The sequence below is a fragment of the Carassius auratus genome, unplaced genomic scaffold (assembly GCF_003368295.1).
Source record: "Carassius auratus strain Wakin unplaced genomic scaffold, ASM336829v1 scaf_tig00214910, whole genome shotgun sequence".
NCBI lineage: Eukaryota > Metazoa > Chordata > Actinopteri > Cypriniformes > Cyprinidae > Carassius > Carassius auratus.
In genome coordinates, this window is record NW_020527854.1 from 62,501 (window position 1) to 73,235 (window position 10,735).

The window sequence follows — 10,735 nt, forward strand, 5'->3', positions numbered from 1 at the left end:
TGCTATTTTGAGTTTCCTATACAGCCATTGACAGCAATAGTGAGACATGAATTCAAATTAGAGAATAATCATTGATATTGTGGCCAGAAATTAAGAATAAATTCCAACAAATTATACAATTTTATTTCATTTCCATTCCCTCATTTCAGTTAAAGTGGCCACGGCTTAATGTGTTCCTTTTATTTTAAATAAATCAAGAAAACTAATTAGTACAACATAGCTATGATTTACTTCAACAAGTGAACAAATTAATAAGACATGGCCACAATATCTTTTTTTAGCAAGCAAGCAAGCGCAAGTTTGTGGGTTGGATTCCCCGGGAACAACATGATAAGTAAAAATGGTTAGCCTGAATGCACTCTAAGTTGCTTTGGATAAAAGCATCTGCTAAATGCATAAATGTAAAAATGAAACGGACTGTGTTTGGTCGTTTTACATGTTAATCGGGTTGCCTCTTCCTGTTTGAGTGGGCGGTTCCTGGCCAAAATAAGCTTCAATGGACCAAACTTTACATTTTAATTAAACCACTTCTTGTCTTGCTGTGGTGTACTTTTTCCACACTTATAATGTTTGAATAAATATAACGTTTGCTTGTGTGTTTTAACGGTGATAAAATATGATTCTGATTTGAGCTGTTTGATCTTCAAATGTCACAGCCCTATATATAATCTAAATGTTATCAAGTGTGAAAGAGTTATTGCATTTAAAATTATTAATAAACATTTTCAAATAAACATTTATCAGTGAAGTCAGTTTCACTTTTAGCAGTTGGTTTGCAACAGTCGATTTGTGAGGACATCTTTTGAAGTCACTCAGTCTGTGCTAGTTATTTTATTTAGTTATCGCCCTTTATGCTTGATTCAATGCCAAATTTATAAAACCAGTGTTTACTAAACAATGTTAAACTAGGTTAACAGTCTAAAATGTTGGTTGTAGCTGTCACACTCTTTCACTATTGCAAGATGATGGTGTTCTTGAATTCATTTTCAGACCAAACTTCAAAGTAAGTTTTTAGAGCAAACTGTCTGAGGGAGACTGTCAGGGGGCTGAGGAGGAGACTGTCAGACTGATAGACGAGCAGCCAGTTTCCATTGGGACACTGATGAACAATGACCTCATTATGTAGCGTTGCTGTGTTTTTTCAGAGAGTGAGCATGCTTGGCTGGGCATTAAGTCTTTGATAAAAAGGTTAGTGTCAGTGTTTGACAGTCTTCACTAGTCTTGGAGCTCAAGTGAGTTTCAGCCTAAATTCTTAGTTTGAATCAATGTAGCAACGCTGATTTGAGAAAAAGGCTAAATGAAAAATACCAATCAAAACACTTCAAAATGAGTGGTTAATCATTACCAGGTTTAATTCAAGTTTAATTCAAGTTTTTTGTCAAGATCACATAAAAAAAATATTTTGTTACATCGAGATCTTAAGAAAACAAGAATTATTTTGAAATCACAAGAAAACAATTTTGATACATGATGTAGCCCTTAGCTGTAGTGCTACCCTGCTGCTACAGTTTACACAACATGACCTGAGCGAGAGCTGCCATATGTAGATGCTTCATACCCCACACAGCCTGACACTCAATGCTTTCTGGAGAAAAATATGTCCATTATTAATAACTGTAGTTGCTAGCTCAAATCTTAATATACCAATCTTAACTGAACAAACAAAAACATTAACTATCACTTTAAAATGATTACTATCCATGCAACTGTATATGCAAGTGGGTGTGCTTATTTATAAGTTATTATAAGCTGTGAATAAAGAATGTAAAATGTAAACCTGGTGGGGACAGTAGTTCAGCTGAAGAAAGAAATGAGCAATGGGTATTCATGATCTATATCCAATATAGTGAGTAAGGGAATAGAGAATGTTTAGTGACAAATTTATAGATCTGATCTTACATCGGTTTTAATTATGCAACATGTCTAAAAACTAAAACAGAACACAAATCTAGAAACAGAGAGAATCAAGTGACTGAAAATTGCCAATCATCTATCCAATTTTTTTTTTTTTTTTTCAGAATACTATAGTACGTTAGTTAGTACTTCTCTACTGCTCAAAAACACAAAGACAAATAACACAGAGCCTGTAGCACACAAGCAATGACAGATAATGTACAAAAAGCAAGCAGTGTAGGTCTAACGAAATATCATGCGCAGTGAAGGACAGATGATGGCTGTGAGGAATAAATTCACACTGAGAAATTCAAATTACATTTTTATGATTTTTGTGAATGGTGCACATGCACAGGGAAATGAAAAGCACATTTTTTTAAAAGGTGGACTGTTTTAGTGGTGTGCATCAGCATAGTAACATGCTAACCTGCACTGAAATTACAAACCAAAACAGAACCATCAGCTGTGACACACTGCATATAAGACACAGGTAAAGCAGGGTTGACCAATCCTGTTCCTAGAAGGTTAATGTCCTGCAGAGTTTAGCTTCAACTCTAATTAAACACTTCTAAAATGAATCAAGGTCTAGAGGACCTCTATTAAAAACTTTCAGGCCAGTGTCTTGGAGAAGGTCAGAATTAAGCTTTGCGGGAAGCTGGCCCTCCAGAAGTAGTGAACATATCTCTAGCTCCAAATGAAAGCAGAAAAAAGTGAAAGGATTTTAGAGACAAAATTACCCAGCTTTTATTGATAATTGCTGTTATTAATTTTTTGTTGCTCATCAAACGTACATACTCACAGAAGCTGCAGACCTGCAGTAGGCAGATCTATGGCCTGGACAGTTTGAGGCCCCTGTTGTTCCTGTAATCACTTGGACCATCAATTAAAATTTTCATATTTATTTATGCTTTAATATTCACTACTGGTTGTCATACAATTACAGAAGAAAAATACAATTCACCCTTTTCTAAGATTCCAAGGGCCATTCAGCTATCTGAGAAGAAAAGACAACTTTTTGTGTATAACAATATTATTTATTATCACCATTTACTACATTTTATTTCATAAAAAAAATCATGAACTAGGTTGATTCCTCTTGATGACTCTCTTTTAACTGTTGTTCAGTCCTCATTTCAAAATGTTCCCGATCACTGAAAAAAAAAAAAACCTTAAGTTGGATAGTTGTAGAAAGAAATGATTACTTGTGAATGATGGCAGATGGTCATGTATGACCATGTTTTCCTTTATAATATCCTTACAGTACCTTAAGTAAATGAAAGGTCCTTGCAGAAATTTCTCCTCAGCCTCCAGGATGGACATATTTTCCACAAAAGCCAGGGCACAGATCATGGACTACCAGAGAAAGAATTGAGATTGATCACACACTAGTAGTCAAGTATCATTTCACGTTTAGCTTTTTACAACAAAATGAAAAGTGTCTCTTCTATAATAACCACAAAAAAACATTGTTTTTAGTGCAAATGGTCTCGTCTCACATTATATGGATAAACTATTTGATATTAAAACAATGTGAATCTAACATCATGCAGAGCACAGCTAACATATGAGACCAACTTCTAGAGAAAGTACATCCATGATGAATTTGATTGATTCACCCACACTGTGGGTGTGCTGTCCTGAAATGAAGTCAGGTGAGAGTGGATCGCATCATCTGCCCCTGATCTTCAGTGTATACCGGCTCAGGTCCTAACTTGTCAGAATGCTTGAGAAAAGTGTAAGGCCACTTCTAATTATTTTGACCACTGCCTTGTCTTTCAAAAGAAAGATAACATTTGTATTTGCTAAAATCTTTTAATTTCATTTAAATTGTATGAATGTACTGTAGGTTATCAAGAATAGAAATGTGAGTACTGCCATGTGAGATTTTTACAGAGGTGATTATGAAAACAATGACAAGGCATGATTTTCCCTTATCAGATTTGGTGACTGTCCTGTATATCTGTGGCTGTTCGTATCACAGTATAAAACTTTCTAGGACAGGGGTTCCAAACTTTGGCCCTCAAGGTCCACTTTCCTGCAGAGTTTAGCTCCAGCTTGATCAAAATTGCCTGCCAGTTACTTTCTAATAATCCCAAGGACCTTGATTAACTTGTTCAAGTGTGTTTGATTAGGGTTAGAGGAGCTAAACTCTAAAATTTCAAATACAGTAAGTCTGAAAGACTTGATTAGCTGGATCATTCAATGGTTTAATTATAGGGTTAAATCTAAACTCTGCAGGGCTATGGCCTTCCCGGGAACTGAGTTTGCTCCCCTGTGCTAGAGTATCTGTCTGAATATGCCTCTGATTGTACACATCAACACTCTACGATCCACAGACATGGATTTTTCTTCAGCTGCTACACAGATGACATGCAGCTATTCATCTAGTTCCAGCTCGACACCCCGCAGTGCATGGATCTATCCTTACCTGGCAGACGTCTCGCAGCCTGAGTGAAAGAACATCACCTTCAACTCAACCTAGCAGAGACAGAACTTGTCATCTTCTCAGCTAGCCCAGTGATTCAACATCAACCAAAACAGACATAAAGGTCATTCAAAAGTATGCTGTGAACACTTCTGCACATGAATAACAACTGCACTTACACTTAAAACCATTCAAAAACTACTATTTTATGTGTATTTTACGTGTTGCTTCACTCACCAGAAAAGTTGTATGATATAGAGGAAGTTAAATATTGACGTTTTTGATTGATTGATTGATTGATTGATGGATGGATTGACTCATTTAGTGGTGATCAGTTCCATTTAAATACAGAAATTACAGTACCACTATTAATGCAAACATTCAGCATAATTCCATACAATTTAGCCTTGTATAATTGAGACTCTTATTTTCGTGTTTCCCATTTCCTCGTTATGTCTGTAGTTCACTTCTTTGACTGATTACAAAATAATGTTGCCACTCACATTATTTATTTAAAAACATTTGTTTGACTTTCTTCAAAAACGACACAGCAACTTTGAGTGAAAAAATGAACGTATTATAATATTGCAAATTATGGTAATGGATGCAGTACATTGAATTTGGTTTGCAGTTTTACAACTTCTCTCCTCTGCCGTTAGAAGCAATGTAGGAAACATAATGGAATGTTTGTTTTGGTTTCTCAATCACGTTGACTGAATTGTTGCCTCCAGAAAACAATTTAAATGTAATTGCATCACTTCTGCATTTGTCAAGAACGAAATCCAAGGGATTCCGCGAGAGTTTCATAGGTGTGATGGCAAACATATTCCACAAGAGGTCTCCAGTGCTCTTCTGCAGGACTGAGCCTAAAACATTCAAGGGTTTGCCTAAATATGAGCTTGTGAATGAAACACCATTCCTTTCTTTTTTTTAATCACAGAAATTAAGATTCTTTAAGGATAAAGCCTCTTTTTTTGTGCGTGTGTGTGTGTTTTTTTTTATCAAGTCGAATAACGATAAAGGTCATTATAATAATAAATAGGCCTATGTTAACTTCCACACCAGCAGTCGATAATTTCCTGTTTATTATAAGCACATGCTTAAGTTTAATGCTGGAATTATTTAAACTCAGGTAGATACTTACTGGCTTCCAAATATTGTTTTTTATCATTCATAAGCTAAAAAAAAAAAAAAACTTCTGAAAATGACTCCAACAATACTGTACTGTTATAATTGTAGTGTCTCTATTTTCATTGAAAAAGAATTATTATTAAAATGTTATAGTTATTGTTACAGTAATCATCTTGAACAGGCCTTGGTAATAAAATGGCACTAAAATGGTCCATATATTTGTGCATGTGATTCAAGAGATGCAGTAGGTCTTTTTTCCCTTCTTTTCATTCTGTTTACCTCAACTTAAATCCCTCCTTAATCTTATCAGCAATGGTGCCACTATGATGTCATGCATCCGCCAAAGCAGGACACACAGCCAGAGAGCCGGATGCTCATGGAAAGAATGTAAAATACCAGTGGACTTAAACCTTGACTTATGAGCTTGTCCCTCACCACACGTTTTACAGCAGTTCTTATTTATTTCAAGTACATGGTCATATGAGATGTGATCTGAAGTGAGAGCTAGGCAAAAATCAATCATGATGCAATCATGCAGTGCTAGTCCATAAAATGAACCTGGGAGACCAGAGCAGCATATCTGGACACAATAATTAGGTCAGCTGTCAGAATACACACTGATCCCAAAAGCATTCAACTGAAAATATTCCAAAAAGGTTTTTTTTTTTTTTTTTTTTTTTTTTTAAGAGAGAATCTCTTGAATACTGTGACTTGGAGCACCTCATCCTCAATTTTGAGTCTGTAATGAGTCTGTATAAAATTGATGAGAGCGTGAAACATGTTGTGAAGGCAGTCGAGTCACATAAGGTGTGCGACTAATTGGCCAGAGAGAATGTGAGGAGTGAGGCTGAATGGCTGACTGATGATTTTATTAACTCTGCAGCTGGGCCCAGTCCGGAGGTGTGGGAGGACTGCCCAAGAGGCCACACACAGTCTCCTGGGAAACTAACGGTGAGCGCATTGCTCAGACGAGACCCCTTATTCTTTTAGTGTGGGAGAGGGGGAAATAGGGGGAGGAGCTGATTTTATTTTTATCTTTAGTTCTCTGGTATGGCACATTTGGAGCAATGGAGCAGACATTTTTGCAGTATAGTTTAGCATTTGTGTTTGCATTTAGTGTCCTGTTTCTTGTCAGATGATGATGGATTTAAGTAATTCAAAGATACATCACAAATGCAAATCATATAAAAAATTAATTGTTTTTTATTATTACAAATACATTTTATAGATTTTTCTGAGACTTAGAAATCATTGTAACAAAGTCTCATTATTAAGCTGAAATCTTAAATCCATTTTTTTTTTTTTTGCCATGAATAGTTAGTCTGTTACACATTATTAATATTCAAACTTGAATGTTGTGTCTGCCAGTGTGATTTAGTATGTAGTATGTAGTATGTAGGGTGACATTTTGTCATATATTCCATAAGAGAGAATATATATATAACAAATATATATATTCATAGAATATAACAAAATATTTTATTTTGGATGAGATTAATCACTATATATATATATATATATATATATATATATATATATATATATATATATATATATATATATATATATATATATATATATATAGTGATTAATCTCATCCAAAATAAAATATTTTGTTTACATAATATGTGTGTGTGTACTGTGTATATTTATTATGTATATATCAATATAACGTGTATATATTTTACAAAAAAAGTTGTTTATACTATTTTATGAAAAGGCATGTTTTGTTCATATCAAATTGAATAACTCTACGAAAATGCCATGATATCCATTTGTAGAAAATAAATTATATTTGTAACAATATTGTTTACCTTGAACATGTTTGAATGTTTTTGAAATTAATAAGACTACAGACATTTACTAATTAAAAGTTAATTAATAACATTAAAATGTTCTTAATAAATATTAATAAATTAATAACATTAATAAATATTAATGTTTTTTTTTCTGAAGACAGTAAAAAAGGTATTTATATATATATATAGCCTATATATATATATATATATATATATATATATATATATATATATATATATATATATATATATATATACTTCAACTGTTGATCATATGAAACATCCTTATTTGTTATCCTGGACCACAAAATCAGTCGTATGGGTTTTTTAAATTAAAATTTGTTGACATTATCTGAAAAAACTGAATAAATAAGCATTCCACTGATGTATGGTGGTTAGGATAGGACAATATGTGGCCGAGATACAACTTTTTGAAAGTCTAAAATCTGAGGTGCAAAAATAATAATAATAATGAGAAAATCGCCTTTAAAGTTGTCCAAATTAAGTTCTTAGCAATGCATAATAAAAAATAACGTTTTGATATAATTTAAGATAGTAAATTTACAAAATATCTTAATGGATCATGATCTTTACTTTATATCCTAATGATTTTTTGGCACAAAAGAAAAATAGATAATTTTGAACCACAATGCATTGTGGGCTATTGCTGCAAATATACCTGTGCCACTTGACCGTTTTTTTGGGCACATCTGTCCCCATTCGTATACATATTCATATAGTGTAACACTAAACAACAACAAAAAATTCCTGCATTTATTAGCCTATAAGCACCACCTGAAAACTGCATCTGAAACAAAAAACATATACTGTATATTCATTAAATATCGGGCCAATGGTTTATAATTAGCTTTTGCATTTTGCCAGATTTATAATAGGCTACGGGGTTATAAGTAGGCATATGATCAATCAAGTTTAATTCTGTGTGTTCTGTCTTCCTATTATAAAGCTAAACAGTCATCATCAAAATAACAAAAATGCTGCAGAAAACACCAAATAAGCCTTGACCAGGATCACTCATGGATGATGCGAGGTTCACTCAGGCGAAGAGCAGCGAGGAGCGCGCGTGCGTCTGCGATGATCTCACTGGAGGCGTGCTGCGCCATGTGCTGCTGGCTGCTTCTGACGGGAAACATACCTAGACACAAAGGAGCGCATGGTCCAAAAGCAGCCCCACCCCAGAAAAAAATAAACAAAGAATATAGGCATGTTTTTCTAATGTGGGTCCACCTAAGACATTTGGTCTGTTACAAACATCTCAGCGTGATGGAGCGGTCGATGCACATGCACAAAGAGAGGAACGAATTAACCCCTGCGGTCGGGAACGGAACTCACGCACAATCTATCGCGTCTCTTCATCTCTTTTGTTACACATTACGGGTTGATGACTGGAAATAAGCGGGGGTTAAGATGCTCTCCGCATGTTTGTGTTAAAAAGTGGACCGCCTCCTCCCTCATTTCTGTCCCCTCCCTCAAGAAACCCCCTTTCCAGTAGCCTTTTGTGTTCACGGTGCCCTACACAGTCCCTTGCATTCCTGTTTCGTTTACTATCCGTTCATCCGAGAGCTCTGTATTCGAGGTCTACATGAGAAAGTGACCCGATTGCGAGGAAATTACTCGCATCTACTTCTGGGTCTTTGCTACATTGAGGAAATATAAGTAGAGTGTCCAGCTCCATTCATACTTTTATCCGTTCACTTACCTTCAGCGGACAGGGGGGAAGTGAATACAAAGATATTGTGTTCAAGCGTGAAATGGATTAAGTCGCATTGAGGAAAGCTGGAGCACCACAGACGAACCAAGCGACGGCGAAGGGGTCGGAGGGAGTCGATGAATTTCCAAAATCAACGAGAAAGAGGTGAGATAGCAGTGTCTGTCTGATGGTGACCGAGTCTGTTCCTGGAAGCCCTTAAAAAGCAGACATGCTGAAACCTGACGTGTAGAATCAAGATTTCGTGCCGGGTTTGTATGTCTGCCTTTCTGAAATGCACATTAAATATCAAAAGTTCATTTTTAGCATCATAGGCTGGGTGTTTCTGTACGACATCCCAGAATAATGCATGACACCATTTCAGGAGAGAGGTGTCTATGTGAGATGGTAACTGACCACGAGGACATTTTGAAATGCAAAATCTGCAAGAGAAAAATAAAATCAGAGGAAACTGAAATATTCTACTTTAAGCGGGGCTTTCACATAATATGCTATATGCGCTATATATATTTAAAAAAGATTAAAATTATATTGTGAAATCGGGTATGCTCTATTTAACACAGATGACCCTCTTAATCCTCCTGGAATGTTATATCTCGGTTGTAGCCATGTGTCAGATCAGAGCACTGCTCAGTCACAGCAGTTCAGGACCATGTAGTGGACAGCGGCACAGCTGGTACAGTAGATCAGTGATTCAAGGGTGGGAATTGTGTGTGTGTGTGTGTGTTTGGGGGGGGGGGGGGTCTTGACCCTTTTTGACCCTCCCCCACAGAGAGTAAAAAGAAAAACAGATGGGGGCCCCTAAAAACTATTATTTTTCATAAATAATATGCATAATAAATGTAACAATTCAGTACAAAAACTTGAAAACAGAATTTGTTAACGCTTTTGTTACCAAAAAGTCAGATAAAATTAAGTCAAAGCTAAAAACATAAAAGAGCGCGCTAAATAGAAGCTCAGGAACAGAAGTTGAGTTCACCCAACAAGTAACCATAGCAACAGTATGTAGCTCAAGTTAGACATCAACCAATCATAAAGGTCTATTCACACCAAGGACGATAACTGTAAAGTCTTAATAGATGATAAATCACAAGTGGGTTCCCAAGGTAAAAACAGCTACATTGCTTTCATATTTTGAGAAATGAACTAATTTGGCTTTTCAATGTAGGGTTTTGCTTAAATTACACAACCCACTATTGTAGGTGCACTAATAAGATTCCTTCACTTCACTGCAGACATTTTACATTAGAGTCTGCAGACTTTCTTTCAAGTTATTTTCAAAAATCTCTTCTTCCAGTGTTGATTAAGGAACGAAAGGTTGGATCACTTAAATGAGTTGAAAAATCTATTTTCTCTACATTAAGTAGGCTACGTATTTATTCAGTACCAACTTCCCACCAGCTGTGACATATCGCTGAAGAGACTCACAGACAGACTTGATTGCTGCTTTATTGCTGATCTCCTTTTATTTGCCAGCCAATAGACTCCTTGACAGCACAAACTTGAGTCTGTTCATTCCCTGCCCTCTCCTTATCCCCCTTCTCTCTTCAGAGACAAATAAAGTAGCGCAGGATAAATAGTTCTCTCTCCCCTGAAAAGAGCCTTCTTTGTTTGTGCAGTGTGAGGCATGGAAGCCGATACGGCCAGCATGTGTCACACAGCTTTCATTAGCTGTCCGCCTGGAGAGAGATGAGGCTATTCAGACTATTGCCTGATATGTCAATACTGAATTCCACAAGGTAACTCCAGAAAGGGAAA

The 10,735-nt window shown here is 35.7% G+C and overlaps 1 protein-coding gene and 1 long non-coding RNA gene across 2 annotated transcripts in view; one reads left to right on the forward strand and one right to left on the reverse strand.

The window, feature by feature from the left end:
- The window catches only part of LOC113093174 (glutamate receptor ionotropic, NMDA 3B-like), a 43,871-nt gene extending 43,224 nt beyond the window's left edge, over positions 1–647 (forward strand). The window contains exon 9 of the mRNA XM_026259033.1: positions 1–647. This exon is cut by the window's left edge and continues 1,298 nt beyond it. The gene's annotated coding sequence lies outside the window, so the exon portion shown is untranslated.
- A 2,330-nt stretch (positions 648–2,977) lies between these two features.
- On the reverse strand, positions 2,978–4,726 carry LOC113093173 (uncharacterized). Its single transcript, XR_003287718.1, has 3 exons — positions 4,322–4,726; positions 3,158–3,246; positions 2,978–3,044 (listed from the first exon to the last, which is right to left on the reverse strand). It is a non-coding gene; the product is annotated as an uncharacterized LOC113093173 (long non-coding RNA).
- Positions 4,727–10,735: the final 6,009 nt, after the last annotated feature.